At 36.9% G+C, this 18,071-nt stretch overlaps 1 protein-coding gene across 1 annotated transcript in view; it reads left to right on the forward strand.

The window, feature by feature from the left end:
• The window catches only part of Macc1 (MET transcriptional regulator MACC1), a 119,005-nt gene that overhangs the window by 55,164 nt on the left and 45,770 nt on the right, over positions 1-18,071 (forward strand). The window contains 1 exon segment of the mRNA XM_050131104.1: positions 1,811-1,878. The gene's annotated coding sequence lies outside the window, so the exon portion shown is untranslated.

Genomic DNA, 18,071 nt, shown 5'->3' on the forward strand with positions numbered 1-18,071 from the left:
TCAAGATTAATAAAGCACTGTGTAATCTATTTCTGGGGTATTTTCCATACCTTTCTGTTTGTTCAACATAGCCTTTATAGTTCAATTTGATCTTTTTATAACTGCCTGACCTATAGGATTGTTTGGTATGCCTATAATATGTTTTATATTATAATAAACAATAAAATGTTTTTTAGATACATTTACTAGACCATTAACTGTCTTTATTTGTGCATGCATACCCATGATGGCCATAACTTCTAATAAATGCATGATTACTGAATCAGCCTTTTCTGAGCTCAAAGCTGTTGACCATTAAAAACCTGAATAAGTGTCAATGGTGTGGTGTACATATTTTAATTTTTAAAAATCTGTAAAGTGGAACACATCCATATGACAGATTTCACTCTTTGAGTACCCTTTGAGTTACTCCCTGCAGATAGTGGTGTCTAGTTATAGAAAGAACAAGTTGGATATTTCTTTATTATCTCCTTAGCTTGTTGCCATGTAATAGAAGAATCTTTTAAACCTTTGATATTGACATGATTTTTTAATGAAATTCTGGGGCCTTCAGCACATTTCCAATCAATAATTGATAAATTTCAGCATCACTTTGTTCTAGAGCACCTAGAAGTCCTGTATGGGATCAGATATGTGGTATGCACATGGGTCAAAGCCTATTCCTGATTATATCGTGAACCTGAATGAATAATGAAGTCAATTCTGTGTCATCTAGTATAAATTTAGCAGTTTCAATATGCAAAACAACTCCGCATATTGTGAATCAATAACTATATTGAGAGGTTCTTTAAAATTCCTTAGTACCATGAGAATAGCATGTAATTCTGCTTTTTGGACAGAATTATTAGGGCTTTGTTACAACTTACTTAAATCTTCTGATTTATTTGCATCAGTATAGAAAGTATGGGCTATAGTTATTGGTGTATCACATATTATGTGGGGAAGAATCCAAGTAGTTCTCTATTTAAGGTTAATTCTATCACTTTTGGGATAATTGCTATTAATCTCCCCTAAAAATTAGCACAAGCTCTTTGCTAGGATTCATTGTTTTTCCATAATTTTTTAATGTCATCAGTAGTAAAAGGTACTTTGCTGGGTCTATTGCTGCTAGTTGACAAAGTCTCAATTTTCCTTTTATTATTATTTCAGAGACCTTTTCGACATAAGTTTTTAGTTTTTTACTCAGTTTATATGGCAAATGATTCATTCTAAGATAATATCTTCCCTTTGCATTAAAATTCCTATAGGGGAAATTCTGGAAGGCACTATGACTAGAATGCAATTAGGATTTGTTTCTACTGAGCTGGGCAGTGGTGTCTCAAACCTTTAATCCCAGAATTCAGGAGGCAGAGGAAGGCTGATCTCTGAGTTCGAGGCCAGCCTCGTCTACAAAAGCTAGGAACAGGACAGTCTTCAAAGCTACAGAGAAACCCTCTCGAAAAACAAAACAAAAACAAACAAAAGACTTGGATCTACGAGATCCAAATGTGTCTTCTATAATTTCTCTTCAATCAAATTATTTCTCAGCTTCAGCTGTTAATTCCTCGGGAATATGATATATGATATAAACATACACACACATTTCTGCTAATTGTAGTATAAGTAAAAGCCCATCATATGTTTAAAATAAAGACATAGACTAAGATAATAGTTGATAAATATCTTTCTTATTTTAAGATGTAATTCATTTTAAGATACTATTCTTTCAGATAACAGCAAGAAGAGGAGAGGGAGGAAGAGGAAGCACTACACTGACAAACACCAAACCCTGATATCAATTGTTTTTTTAATTTTATAATTTCTTTTTCAGAGTACTTGAGCCATGAGAAGGAAAGTGTCATAGAATTATGAGCTGTAAAACTCAAGCAACATTGGCAGGTTAGTGTCACTGTCACATAAAATATAACTTGCTTTAGATTTATGTCAGAAGAAAATAGTACTAGAGAGAAAAGTACATGTGCACAAAGGGCACTTGTTTCTAATCAGTTTTGAGTTGGAGCATGCAGGGTTTACAGTTGGATATGATCATTGATGATGGCTTTTTTTTCCCTAAAGTGTGTTGAAGCCATGATCACATTGACTCTCTGCTGACTAGTGCCTGGAAAACAAAAGTGAGGAACATGAAAATGGGAGGGAGGATAGAGGGCAGTGAGTAGATATGATTGCAGTACATTGTACTGTCAAAAGTAAAACAGCTTGACACTTCAAAATTATGTTAAAAATTCATTCTACCTCCAACAAACATAAATTACACAGGTATAACATAACTTACAAGTGCTTCTGAAAAGCATAGTTTACAAACCTGACAGTAGACCCACAAATGGACAAAAAAGTCCTGTTGTATGTTAATAACTTGTTGCTTAGTTCTGGATATTCTCTGTTTGCATTTTATAATATTTAAAGCATTTTATATAAAAATAATGAGATAGTCACAGAGAGTTGCAAAGATAGTAAAGGTCTTTTTCAGTCTTTATGGGAGAAAGTTAGAATGACTATATAATATCTGATTCAGGATGCAGATTTTGGTACAATGCAGACGTGTGGCTGTAGTTAGAGACCGAATATTTGTTACCTGGCCACCCAGAAACTATATTAATTACAACACTGTTTGGCCTATTAGCTCAGGCTTTTTATTAACTAATTATTACATTTTAAATTAGCCCATTGCTGTTAATCTATGTAGTGCCATGAGACTGTGGCCTACCAGTAAGGTTCCAGTGTCTGTCACCTTAGGCATCTACATGGCATCTTCCTGACTTTGCCTTCTTTCTCCACAAATTCCTTCCAGCCTGGCTATATTCTACCATGCCATAGGTCAAGGCAGTTTCTTTATTAGGTAATGGCAGTAGGCATATTCATAGCATACAGAGGATAATCCCACATCATCTCCCCTTTCCTGTCTAAATAAAAAGGAAGATTTTAACTTTAACATAGTAAATATAACAATTATCAAATGAATTTTAGTTACAATATTTAGTCCATTTACTATTTGACAAATTAAGGAAAGTACTCTATCATCTATCTTATTTTTCTGAGTCTAAAGTTTTGCTCCTTTTTTATCTTTTATCACAACTGAGGAAAACTATAAATATACTTATCTGTCTTCAACTCCATCAAAGACCCCAGAAGGATATATTATTACCAAAGTAAACAGGAAGTGAATTGTAAACAACTTCCAGAACTCTAGAATTGACAGAGACATCTTGCTGCCTGGACAGTCACCCAAAGTTCTCTTGTAACTTTGGGGAATCTATCTTCAGCTTACAGGCCCATAGTATCTGGCAGACTTTTTCATGAATCAGGAACTTTGAAAAGCTGTTTTGACTTTATTGGTGGTTTGTAAGTCACTTTCTTTTGTGTCCTGCAGAATGTCTGGCAGATTCTAATATGAGGCAGGAACCCTTGAAGGACAGTCCCATCTTTAGGCAAGCTCAACAGTCATTTTTCAGTGGGTCCTGCATGTCCAGTTCATACAGCATACCATCAAGCAGTACAGGGAGGAACAGTTTTTTGCCCAAATGGCTAGCCTTGTCACATTGAAGGCAAATTTCATAATGATGTTGTTCAAATGCCCTTCAACCTCCCTGAAGTATTTAGTGCTGCCAGAAGCAGACATGTCTCACTGTTGAGAAAAGTCTATTTTCTTAAAACATTTTAAATGCCATATTGTGTAGGTCTTTGAAAGGTTTGAAGGATACCTATCCATCTGAAATATATCTCTGTACACATCTACAAAACCTAACTTATATGACTACAAGTAGGACTATTATAAGTGAATATCTATGAATCTATAATTCTGAGTTATACATTATATTTTTAAATAAGATGTATAAGCATTATATCTTAAACAAGAGTAGAAATAAATATACCTACTGTTTAACAAAATAGACCTCATATTTATATCAATAGATCAAGATCCATACAATGTAAAGTAATCATTTCTATATCATATCCCTTCTTTTCTTCTTAAGAAAGACCTTGATTGTGACCACTAACAATTTAGAATCAACCTCCTTCAAATGAAAACAAATATTTATAAACAATCATTTTGGGAATTTGGGTGTAGTTTTCTCCAAACTGCTTCCTGTTTTTTATTGGGCAAAGTATTTTTAAGGTTCATAGAGACTTTCCATGGGTCTTGTTCCCTCAAGCCACATTAGTCTAGAAAGAACCTATAGGTTCTTATCTTCTGTGAAAACAAAAGCAGAACCTCTTTTTCAAAGTAACCTATCCTTTGGCCCAAATTTTGAAGTCAAGATCACTTTGAAATATGTATGTTGGTTTAGCTCAGCAGTCCCAGAATCAAATGTCTCTCCGAACTCAAAAAATTCAAAGAATACACAATGCAGACTCGCTGCATATATTCCATTTTTTTTAATTTATTAAAGATTTCTGTCTCTTCCCCACCGCCGCCTCCCCTTTCTCTCCCCCTCCCCCAATCAAGTCCCCCTCACTTATCAGCCCAAAGAGCAATCAGGGTTCTCTGCCCTGTGGGAAGTCCAAGGACCACCCTCCTCCATCCAGGTCTCGTAAGGTGAGCATCCAAACTGCCTAGGCTCCCACAAAGCCAATACGTGAGTAGGCTCAAAAACCCAATGCCATTGTTCTTGAGGTCTCAGTAGCCCTCATTGTCCGCTATGTTCAGTGAGACCTGTTTTAACCCAGGCTTTTTCAGACCCAGGCCAGCTGGCCTTGGTGAGTTCCCGATAGAACATCCCCATTGTCTCAGTGTGTGGGTGCACCCCTCGCGGTCCTGAGTTCCTTGCTCGTGTTCGCTCTCCTTCTGCTCCTGATTTGGACCTTGAGATTTCAGTCCGGTGCTCCAATGTGGGTCTCTGTCTCTGTCTCCTTTCATCGCCTGATGAAGGTTAATATTCAGGAGGATGCCTATATGTTTTTCTTTGGGTTCTCCTTCTTATTTAGCTTCTCTAAGAACCCGAATTATAGGCTCAATGTCCTTTATTTATGGCTAGAAACCAAATATGAGTGAGTACATCCCATGTTCCTCTTTTTGGGTCTGGCTTACCTCACTCAGGATAGTGTTTTCTATTTCCATCCATTTGCCTGCAAACTTCAAGAAGTCCTTGTTTTTTACTGCTGAGTAGTACTCTAATATGTATATATTCCATACTTTCTTCATCCATTCTTCAATTGAGGGGCATCTAGGTTGTTTCCAGGTTCTGGCTATTACAAACAATGCTGCTATGAACATAGTAGAGCATATATTTTTGTTGCATGATAAGGCCTCTCTTGGGTATATTCCCAAGAGTGGTATTGCTGGGTCCATGGGTAGGTTGATCCCAAATTTTCTGAGAAACCGCCACACTGCTTTCCAGAGTGGTTGTACAAGTTTGCATTCCCACCAGCAATGGATAAGTGTACCCCTTTCTCCACAACCTCTCCAGCATAGGCTATCATTGGTGTTTTTGATTTTAGCCATTCTGACAGGTGTAAGATGGTATCTTAAAGTTGTCTTGATTTGCATTTCCCTGATCGCTAAGGAAGTTGAGCATGACCTTAGGTGTCTTTTGGCCATTTGAACTTCTTCTGTTGAGAGATCTCTGTTCAGCTCAGTGCCCCATTTTATAATTGGGTTGATTAGCCTTTTACAGTCTAGTTTCTTAAGTTCTTTATATATTTTGGAGATCAGACCTTTGTCAGTTGCGGGGTTGGTGAAGATCTTCTCCCAGTCAGTGGGTTGCCTTTCTGTCTTAGCGACAGTGTCCTTTGCTTTACAGAAGCTTCTCAGTCTCATGAGGTCCCATTTATTCAATGAGGCCCTTACTGTCTGTGCTGCTGATGTTATACGTAGGAAGCGGTCTCCTGTGCCCACTTGTTGTAGTGTAGTTCCCACTTTCTCTCCTATCAGGTTCAGTGTGTTCAGACTGATATTGAGGTCTTTAATCCACTTGGACTTGAGTTTTGTGCATGGTGACAGACATGGATCTATTTTCATTTTTGTACAGATTGAAATCCAGTTTTGCCAGCACAATTTGTTGAAGATGCTCTCTTTTTTCCATTGTATAGTTTTAGCTCCTTTATCGAAAATCAGGTGCTCATAGGTTTGTGGATTAAAGTCAGGGTCTTCTATACGGTTCCATTGGTCGACTTCTCTGTTTTTATGCCAATACCAAGCTGTTTTTAATACTGTAGCTCTGTAATAGAGTTTGAAGTCAGGGATGGTAATGCCTCCAGACGTTCCTTTATTGTATAAGATTGTTTTGGCTATCCTGGGTTTTTTATTTTTCCATATAAAGTTGATTATTGTCTTCTCCAGATCTGTGAAGAATTTTGATGGGATTTTGATGGGGATTGCATTGAATCTATATATTGCTTTTGGAAGAATTGCCATTTTTACTATGTTGATCCTCCCAATCCAAGAGCAAGGGAGATCCTTCCATTTTCTGGTGTCTTCTTCTATTTCGTTCTTCAAAGTCTTAAAGTTCTTGTCATATAGATCTTTCACTTCCTTGGTCAGGGTTACCCCAAGATATTTTATGCTCTTTGTGGCTATCATGAAAGGTGATGCTTCTCTGATTTCCCTCTCTGTTTCCTTATCCTTACTGTATAGGAAGGCAACTGATTTTTTCGAGTTGATCTTGTATCCTGCCACATTACTGAAGGTGTTTATCAGCTGTAGGAGTTCTTTGGTAGAGTTTTTGGGGTCGCTTATGTATACTATCATATCATCTGCAAATAACGAAAGCTTAACTTCTTCCTTTCCAATACGAATCCCTTTGATCCCCTTATGTTGTCTTATTGCTATTGCTAGAACTTCAAGCACTATATTGAAGAGGTATGGAGAGAGTGGACATCCTTGTCTTGTTCCTGATTTTAGTGGGATGGCTTTGAGTTTTTCTCCGTTTAATTTAATGTTAGCTGTCGGTTTGCTGTAAATAGCTTTTATTATATTTAGGTATGACCCTTGTATCCCTAGTCTCTCCAATACCTTTATCATAAAGGGGTGTTGGATTTTGTCGAATGCTTTTTCAGCATCTAATGAAATGATCATATGGTTTTTTTCTTTCATTTTATTTATATGGTGGATTACATTGATAGATTTGCGTATGTTGAACCAGCCCTGCATCTCTGGGATGAAGCCTACTTGATCATAATGGATAATTTTTCTAATGTGTTCTTGAATTCGGTTTGCCAGTATTTTATTAAGAATTTTTGCGTCGATATTCATGAGTGAGATAGGCCTGTAGTTCTCTTTCTTGGTTGGGTCTTTGTGTGGTTTTGGTATCAGGGTAACTGTAGCTTCATAAAAGGAATTTGGCAATGACTTTTCTGTTTCTATACTGTGAAATACATTAAGGAGAATAGGTATTAGCTCTTCTTGGAAGTTCTGGTAGAATTCTGCATTGAAACCATCTGGTCCTGGGCTTTTTTTAGAGGGCAGATTTTTGATAACTGCTTCAAGTTCTTCGCGACTAACAGGTCTATTTAGATCTTTCACCTGGTCTTGGTTTAGCTTTGGTATATGGTACTTATCTAAAAAGATGTCCATTTCTTTTGTATTTTCCAGTTTTGTGGCATACAGGCTCCTGTAGTAAGATCTAATGATTCTCTGAATTTCCTCTGTGTCTGTGGTTATGTCCCCCTTTTCATTTCTGATCTTATTTATTTGCGTGTTCTCCCTCTGTTGTTTAATTAGTTTGGATAGGGGTTTGTCTATCTTGTTGATTTTCTCCAAGAACCAACTTTTTGTTTCATTGATTCTTTGGACTGTTTTCTGTGTTTCTATTTTGTTGATTTCTGCCCTCAGTTTGATTATTTCCAGTCTTCTACTCCTTCTGGGCACATCTGCTTCTTTTTTTTCTAAAGCTTTCAGGTGTGCTGTTAAGTCCCCAATGTATGCTTTCTCCGTTTTCTTTAAGTGGGCACTTAGTGCTATGAACTTTCCTCTTAGCACTGCTTTCATCGTGTCCCATAGGTTTGAGTATGTTGTCTCTTTATTTTCATTAAATTCAAGGAAGACTTTAATTTCCTTCTTAATTTCTTCCTTCACCCAGGTGTGGTTCAGTAGTTGATTGTTCAGTTTCCATGAGTTTGTCGGCTTTCTGGGGGCAGCATTGTTGTTGCCTTCTAACTTTAATCCGTGGTGATCTGATAAGACACAGGTGGACACTGATATTCTTTTGTATCTGTGGAGGCTTCCTTTGTTTCCGAGTATATGGTCAATTTTTGAGAAGGTTCCATGAGCTGCAGAGAAGAAGGTATATTCTTTCCTATTTGGGTGGAGTGTTCTATAGATGTCTGTTAAGTCCATTTGTTTCATTACCTCCAGTAATTCTCTTAATTCTCTATTAGGTTTCTGTCTGATTGACCTGTCCATTGGAGAGAGAGGTGTGTTGAAGTCTCCTACTATTAGTGTGTGTGGTTTGATGTCTGCCTTGAGTTCTAGTAATATTTCTTTTATATAAGTGGGTGCTTTTATATTAGGGGCATAGATATTCAGAATTGAGATGTCATCCTGATGAATTGTTCCTGTTATGAGTATAAAGTGTCCTTCTCGATCTCTTCTGATTGATTTTAGTTTGAAGTCCGTTTTGTTGGAAATTAGTACGGCCACACCTGCTTTTTTCTTAGGACCATTTGCTTGAAAGACCTTTTCCCAACCTTTTACTCTGAGTAGATGCCTGTCTTTGTGGTTGAGATGTGTTTCTTGCAAACAGCAGAATGTTGGATCCTGTTTTCGTATCCAATCTCTTAGCCTGTGCCTTTTTATAGGTGAATTGAGACCATTAATATTAAGTGATATTAATGACCAATTGTTGTTTACTCCGGTTATTCTTATTGTTTTTTTGGTAGTAGAGTTTGTGTGTGTGTCCCTTCTTTGAGTTGTGCTGGTGAAGGTTCACTAGATGCCTGAGTTATTGTAGTCAGTGTTGGCATTGTTGGATTCCTTGGGTTGCGATTTTCCTTCTATTACTTTCTGTAGAGCTGGATTTGTGGCTACGTATTGTTTAAATTTGTTCTTATCCTGGAATGTCTTGTTTTCTCCATTGATAGTGAACACTAGCTTGGCAGGGTATAGAAGTTTGGGTTTGCATCCATGGTCTCTTAGCTTTTGAAGTACCTCTATCCAGGACCTTCTGGCTTTCATGGTTTCCATAGAGAAGTCAGGTGTAATTCTGATCGGTTTACCTTTATAGGTTACTTGGCCTTTTTCCTTTGCAGCTCTTAATATTCTTTCTTTAACCTGTCTATTTTGTGTTTTGATTATTATATGGCGAGGGGAAGTTTTTCTTTGATCCAGTCTGTTTGGTGTTCTGTATGCTTCTTGAATATTCAAGGGGATATCTTTCTTTATGTTGGGAAAGTTTTCTTCCATAATTTTGTTAAAAATATTTTCTGGGCCTTTGAGCTGTGATTCTTCTCCTTCTTCTATTCCTATTATTCTTAGGTTTGGTCTTTTTATTGTGTCCCATATTTCTTGAATGTTTTGTGATGAGAATTTGTTGGCTTTGCTGTTTTCTTTGATCAGTGCATTTATTTTCTCTATGGTGTCCTCAGAATCTGAGATTCTTTCTTCTATCTCTTGTAGTCTATTGATTATGCTTGTTTCTGTAGACTCTGCTCGTTGGCCTAGATTTTCCATATCCAGCTGTTCTTCCCTTTGTGTTCTCTTCCTTGCTTCCCTTTCAGTTTTCAATTCTTGAACTGTTTCCATTACCTGTTTGATCGTTTTTTCTTGGTTTCCCAGGGTCTCATGTACATATTTACTTAATTCTTCAAACTTTTTGTTATACTTCTCATCCATTTCTATAAGGGTGTTTTTTACATGTTTTTTAAGGGACTCTATTGCTTTCATAAAGTCAATTTTTTCCACTTCTTCTGTGTTAGGGTGTTCAAATCTTTCTGTTGTAAGATCTTTGGGATCTGGTGTTTTCATGTTGTTTTTCAGATTATTGGGTGATGTTCTGCCTTGGCGCCTGCCCATCTCCTCCTTTCAATGCTATCTAATTGGTCTTTTAAAATCGGATCGAGTTTCTCTCCTGGCCACAGGCTTCTCTTACTAATTGCCCTTGCTTTGTTTCCTGGCTCCTGCCGGGGGCCAAGAACCCTCTCACCCCTCAGAAGGGTTTTCGGGAACAGGACCCAGCTCTGTGTTTGCCAGGGCCCTCACCAACCAAAGGCCTACCTCTTTGATTTAATTGTAGTGAGGCGATCTGCTCTCGGTGTTGTGCGCTGGTCCCTGCCGCCTGCGTCCTCTGCCACCATGCCAGTCCCCTCCGGTCCCGGCCGCAGCCTGCAGCCTGGACTGCTTTGCCTGCCTGCGCCACTGCTGGCTCCGTCTGTGGGTGCCTGCATCGCCGCTGGCTCCATCTGCCCGTATATTCCATTTTTATGTTGTTTATTATTCTTTAATTCTTTAATCTATGACTGTTATATTACTTTTACTTTCTCATTTTGTTTTATTGTAAAACTATTTCTTTTTATAAATGTTTATACTCTTTTTCTTCTCTCTCCCAAGCCTATGTACATTTACCCAACTGTGCCCTATTCAGAGGTCATTTTCATCTGAATCTGTCTTTATTGAGTGTCTGTAATCATTTTCTGACCAGGAGTGCTTTTTTTATGCTAAATGGGCTTGATAAGACCAACTTTGCAGCCCTATTTTTTGTTCAGCCAAGTCCAACATGGTGGAGGCATGTTCACTGCCTCTTCAAGCCATATTCACTGCCCCAGACCAAGGGATGCAGTGGGTCTATGTTGCCATTAAGCAATTTGTAACATGCTGCTCACAGACCCCTTTTAAGGGTTCTGTACCACACCAGCATGAACTAGGAAAGCTGTCTTTCAACGAAGTCCTGCAGTTTTTTCTTCTAATGCTGAATCAAAAAGCCCTTCTCTTAAAGGAACCACACCTCTGCTGGCCATCAGCAAACAAATCCTATCTGAAAACAACAAGAAAAAAAAAACAAATAAACAAAAACAAAACAAACAAAACAAAAAACACGTGGCTACCAAGAAGCTGCAATTGATTCCTAATTTTGTAGGTTCAGAAGCCCTTTGTTAAAAAGCGTTTTAAGTCTTATGTGGATCCATGCCCCATACAGTGGGCCTCTTGTAGTCAGAGACTGCATATTTGTTTCTCAGCTGCATAAGCCTGAATAATCACACAGAAACTATATTAATTACAGCCATTTTTGGCCTATTATTTCAGGCTTCTTATTAACTAACTCTTAAATTTTAAATTAAGCTATTACTATTAAACTGTATCTTGCATGGGGCTGTGGCGTACCAGTAAGGTTCCAGTGTTTGTCTCCTTTAGCAGCTACATGGCATCTCTCTGACTCCACCTTCTTTCTCCCTGTATCTCTTATAACCTGACTATATTTTGCCCTGCCATAGGCCAAAACAGCTTTTTTATTAGCCAATGGTAGTAAAATACATTCACAGCATACAAAGGGGGATTCCACAGCATGTGGCCTCTGTGATTGTAACCTATGCACAGATTGATATAAGTACCAAGAATAGTGTAAATCCTCGAGAGTCTGGAAAAGGTTCTTAGGAATTTATTTCGGTATAAAATAGGGGTAAACACTCACTGACACAGAACAGATTAGACACTGCCACTGATCTAGTGACCTTGAACATGTACCAATATCAACCTTCTTGCTCCACTCTGATCACCCAAGAAAGCATGAATGAGACCCCCCCTCAGATTTTAACCACAAAAGACCATACCCTAAGGTTCATAATCCCCCAAAATCATTGGCTAAATGGATCAAAATCCCACAACAATGAAGAACCAAAGATATTCCGTCATCGCAGAACTCTTCTTGATACTACCTTTTTATAGTTCCATGTGCTTCTCTTCCCTGCACCTTTCTTATTCCCTGGTAATCAATAATTTGTCATTTAGAGTATGTCCTGTGAAATAAATCATAAAGTATGTGGCTTTGAGTGACCAGCTTGCTTGATTTAAAATTATCAAGATATATACAAGTTGGTGTATGTATCAATAGTATTACTTTATTGCTAAGTAACATTTTATTATAGTTCAATTATTTACTCATCAAAGGGTTTTTTCATTGTTTCCAAATTTGAGGTAGTTATTGAAAACAAACTTGCCATAACAATTGTGTGAAATTTTTGCATAAAGATAAGTTTTCATTTGTGTGGGATAAATATCTAGGAATATCAACATTGGGCTACATAGTAGGTGTATATTTGGATTTATAAATAAAATTAATAATTTTACCTCATTTGAAAATCAATAAAAATTACAGTGGTCACAGTCTGGGATTTGGAAATAAATGGAAATTGTGTTAAATAAGCCACTACCATTTTCAGTTGTATGATTTAGCAAATCACTATAGTTTTATGCTGTTTTATTTCATATGGATTTCTCTAACACTTCTTTTTTAAGTTTAACTTCTATTTCCCTAGTTCTATTAAGTTTTAATTGGCAAAAATTCTCCACCCTTAATCTGTGCAATCTATTTTCATATATGAATGCATGATGAAATGAAATAATGATTTTTTATACAGTAGGACAATACTCTACATACAAATACAATGATAAACTTAAATCTCGTTTTTAAAGAGAAAATACTTGCCATTTATAATTTTCTTTATACTTTATGATCACTATCATATTTGACATCTAATTTTATTTCTGAACCTGCTTTGTGAGATATGTGCTTATGACCATGACATGCATGACCCTCTTTCCTAAATGAATAAATGGAAAAAAGAAATATTTTTAATCAATGCGGTAATTAAGTTGTTCTTGATATACAAAATGAAAAGTCTATATAGGTGGATATTAGTGCTGTGGTGGTTTGAATGAGATACTCACCATACTCTGGGAAATAAATGAATAAATGGAAGAAAGAAATATTTTTAATCAATGGGGTAATAAGTTGTTCTTGATTCACAAAATGAAAAGTCTATATGGATGGTTATTAGTACTGTGGTGGTTTGAATGAGATACTCACGATAGCCTGGGACATTAGAACACTTGATCACCTGTTAGAGAAGGTACTTGCAGGAAGGGAGTTTAGGAGGTGCAGCTTTGCTAGAGAAAGAATGTCATTGAGAGTTATCTTTGAAATTAAAAGACAAGTTCAATTTATTCTCTTTGCATTGTGCTTATGGTTCAAGGTTTGAGCTCTTAGCATTCTGCTCTGAAACAATAAGTCCAAATAAACTCTTCTTTAAATTGTCTTGGCAAAGATATTTTATTACAGCAACAAAAATGTCACTAGTACAGAGGTTATAATTGATGATTCATGTGAGGAATGGGAATAGCAATTCACATTTGGAGATAAAACATTTAATTATGCTGAGATCACAAGCATTCATCAGGGTGTCTGGCTATGTACATTTTTTAATACAAGATTTAAATTAATTTTCTTTTACAAAAATATTTTATATGAATAAATAAGAAAGAATTATTTGGAATGATGTATATTAAAAGTCAAAAGTGATTTTTGGAGGGATGAGAACTTTATTTATTTTTGCAGTTTTATATTAAAATTCTAGCTTTAATGTATTTGTGTACATATAAGACATCAATCAGATTATAATATATTGCTTTTATTTCATTTTATTATATTTAATTATGTGTATGTATGCATGTGTGTACATACCTATGTACACAAGAATGTAGGTGCCAGTAGAGGCCAGAGGTGTTGCGTCCCTCTGGAGCTGAGGTTACAGGTAATTGTGAACTTCCTGATGTGTGTACTGAAAATTGAACTCAAGTTCTCTGGAAGTGCTTTACATTTCTCCAAACCATTTATCTTTCTCCCAAGTGAGTTCTAGCAGGCAGTTTCACTGTCTTTTAACCTCAATGTTTCTTACATTTCTTTCTTGAGATACATAGAGCTTTGTGCTTTTTTAGATAGGTGAGTTCTCCACATGATAATTACAGATGAGCAGCCATCTAGCTCTCTGGCAAGTCCTGTCTAATCTTCTTATGTCATTTGACATACATTCCATGTGTGTATTATTTAATTTGAACCATTCCATCAATATTGCTAAGTGCTTACTGTCATGAGTCCTGGCAAGTACTGGGATATAAAGTTACTCAGGCAGTCCCTGCTCTTCAGGAAGTCACACTACAGTGTTCAGTCTGTGGTGCTCTTTCATTCACCTGACCATGTGTCTATTCACCCACTTCCTTGAGTCTGTAGGTTCCTAAAATTTGCATGAGCACTCATGGATTCAAAGGGAGGTAATCATTAATTTTACACATGCTTGTGTGACCCAATCACTCTTTAAAATATAATAGAGTTCTTTCAGCCCACATCCAGAGCTAATTTTTTAAATAAAACAAACAGTGCTAATCTCAACTGTCCTTGTCAGTCCTAAAACAGACTAATAGCAAGGTCTCTGGTATTGCCTGGAATGACAACATGGGCTAAGATGACATGTAGCTGGGTGAATCAGATTGCCTGTGTGCCATGGACTTTGCATCAAGTAATGGGAAAACACACATTTTTTGTGGGTGCCCGATTTCAGTCTCCACCCTCAATTTACTTTGGTGCTGGGATAGAAAATTCTACCTGAACCACAAGAAATAATTTTGCCTAAATTACAGACTGAACAAATAGATGGTTGTGAGCCACCTCGTGGTTGCTGAGAATTGAACTCTGGAAGAGCATCCTGTGCTCTTAACCTCTGGGCTATCTCTCCAACCCCCCAAACACCATTCTTAGAATTAAGTAATAATCTCTAAAGTTTAAAGCAACAATTATCTTCCAATATGCTCATGCTATTCAGAGTCAAGATTTTCCTTTATATCATTAGAAGGCTATAACTGGAACACTCTCCCTCTAAGTATCATGGGTAGTAAACTATTGTCTCCAAAGAATGTACATTTTGAACTGTCATTTACTTTATATATGCAGCAGTGTGCTTGTATAAAACAAAACAAAATGAAACCATCCACATTCTTACCACTTCATATTGTTTGGTGCCCCTCAGTATTGTTTGTGTATCAGAGTATCAGAACTTATTGGGAGATTATTTATATGTGTATATAATAAATATAAATATATCACACAATATGTAATATATAACTAAAATAGTATTTATAACTTTAATAAATGAAATGTAATATCTTTCCTACTTGTTGAATTCCAGGTCAACCTGGACTATAAAGAAGCTAAACATACAATAAAAATTGGCACAGATGTGCTAAAAAAGAAAAAGAAAATTGTCTCTTTCTTTCTTTCTTTCTTTCTTTCTTTCTTTCTTTCTTTCTTTCTTTCTTTCTTTCTTTCTTTTTTGAGATAGAGTTTCCCTGTACCCTTGGGGCCTATCCTGGAACTAGCTCTTGTAGACCCGACTGGCCTCGAACTCATAGAGATTTGCCTGCCTCTCCCTCTTGAGTGCTGGAATTAAAGGCATGCAGTAATGCAACCCAGCTAAGAAAATCATCTTAAGCAGTGCCCAATTTTTATTCAAAGTTCATAATATTTAATTTTTACTTTAAAAATTTAGGATGCAATTTAAAGTATTAATATTATTTTATCTTTCCTTTGTAGATGAGAAAATTGGTGCTCAAACTAGTGTTTATTTCTAGGTTTTGATTCAACATTTTGCCTTTAATTTCAATGACAACCTTCTTTCTAGTGCAGCCCACTGTATACACCTTTGTCATCATGAATCCAGGTCTTTGCTTTGGCAGAAATAATGCAAACAGATGGTAACGTTATATGTTGATGTAGGAGTGTCATCTGTCTATGTGTTACTTTCATTGGTTAATAAAGAAACTGCTTGGCCTTATAGGTCAGAACATAGGTGGGTGGAGTAGAAAGAACAGAATGCTGAGAAGAAGGCAGTGAGGCAGACGTCATGATTCTTTGACCCGAGACGGCTGTAGGCTAGAATCTTTCCCAGTAAGCCACCACCTCGTGGTGCTACACACATTATTAGAAATGGGTTAATCAAGATGTGAGAATTAGCTGACAAGAGGCTAGAAATAATGGGCCAGGCAGTGTTTAAAAGAATACAATTCGTGTGTTGTTATTTTGGGTAAAGCTAGCCGGTGGCAAGAGGCTGGGTGGCGGGAAGTGGCCCACTGCTCCTTATCACTACAATATGTGAGTTTATAAAAGAGAATATAGTATAGGATTCGAAGATACACCCTGTTGGTAGGGATTTCTGGTTCTTAGGGAAGGAGAGAGGGAGACAGCAGTGAGGGAGCCCTAATTCTCAAGGCCCCATATGTCAGAAAACACAGCTAGAGCCAAACACTTGATCAAGCTACTTCTAAATTTTCCCTCTGAATAATCCCAAGATGCACAAGCCAAGAAGAAGGATCTCCTTGCCTGGCCTTTTTTTTTGGGGGGGGTGTAACAATTCATTTAATCCTTGATGTAGCAAGACAATGACTATAAAATTATTAAAAATTAATAAAAGTAATATTTCACTTTTTACAGATAATACACAGAACCTAGAAATACTTAGTTTCCCAAGTTTATATGTAAAGATCTAAAACCAGAGAATTCTGACTCCAAAGCCTTTGTGCCTTGCTGAAATGGATATTTCTGTAAGAAAAGAACATCAAAAATATGCATCAGAGATAACAGGAAGTACTTGTTTTTTACTGGCAAGGATACTTTGGAAAAAATAAGAAATAAGAAAAGAAACTCTGATGCAGGTTTGGTTCCTTGGAATTTGAGGGCCTGAAGCTTCATCATTGCTGTAAATTCCAATTTGGGTTCAGCCCTTTTCAGTCAGGAGTTGATCTGTACGCCTTCAGAAAAACACAACCCAGAATATTTCCCTTGCATACTAAGGTGTGGGGGTTGGGTGGTAGAGGGGGAATGTGTCTTAAAATCAACAATTATCACAGCTGACAACTCAAATGGCAACGCAAGTCACCAGTTCTGGCCTAATTCATCCCCAAGAGTGTGTTAGGAACATCTACTACTTAAAGTTAGTGTTGAGCAATAAATAGGGTGCTTGTAATAACCTATGTTGACAATAGTAACAAATTTGCTAACACTTTCCATTAAGTACTAATGCTCACTGTGTAGCCTAGAATCTCTGTAGCCAATATCCCAGCACAGTAGACAGATACAGTCATCTTCTACTCAAGCCTGTGTTTTAGCTCCTTGAGAGGTGAGTGTCTTTTACACAGCCAACTGTTAGGGTCTCAGGAGAAAGTTTCTTGAAGTGGTGGCTTAGATAAATGTAGACAAATTGTGTAGGTATTTGCACAACTTTAATGAAAACAAGACTCACGAAACCAAGGTTCCAACGGAGTACAAGAAGCAGGAAGGGGCCCGCGGCTTCTGATGCCCAATTTATCAGTAAACATTCGCCCGACATCTCCCCCTTTTGTCTAAATAAGACAGAACTAAATCAACTACAACTATAAACAATAACAAATAATATATATAACAAACACTATAGAGAACAAAAGTTTTGCTAAATATCCTATCTCAAGGAGTCTAAATAATGTAGAAAGTACTACAATTATATACTCTTCAACTCCATCAAAGATCTGAGAAGGGAATAAATATTACTTAACAAATGAGAGATATCCAAAATGTGCAACAAGTGACAGAGAGAACTGACTACCTGGGCAATCACCCAAATTCTCGTTCGCAATGTTGAGTCAACCAACTTTGGCTAAGGCCTAACATAACTGACATACCATTATCAAATGCAAAGAATTTTCATAGAACTATCCTGCCCTGTCTTGGCAAGATAAGACAATCCTGTTTCATATCTTTGTCAGTAGATGAGGTATGGGCTTTTCTTAACCCAAAGGCCAGCTCTGCCAAGAAGACAAGCTCCCAGTGGAGTGTCTTTGGTGCTCAACATTCTCTCGGGAGTAGAGTGACATCACCAGGAGTCATTGTGTCTCGGCACAAATTCTAGGTTAGATTAAAGGCCATTTTCTACAGCTGTTTAAAGAGGCTGAAGATTATACTATCTATACTAAATATAATCTCTATGTATCTAGAATACCTTATTAACCTAAATATAAACATGACAAACATATAATTCTCAATACCTATCTAACTTGAAGACTAAGAGAATAAACAACTGTGCAATATATGAAGACAATGATCTTCACCTGTAAACAATGTCAT

The sequence above is a fragment of the Alexandromys fortis genome, unplaced genomic scaffold, assembly GCF_014885135.2.
Source record: "Alexandromys fortis isolate MF-2015 unplaced genomic scaffold, M_Fortis_MF-2015_v1.1 scaffold_345, whole genome shotgun sequence".
Taxonomy (NCBI): Eukaryota; Metazoa; Chordata; class Mammalia; order Rodentia; family Cricetidae; genus Alexandromys; species Alexandromys fortis.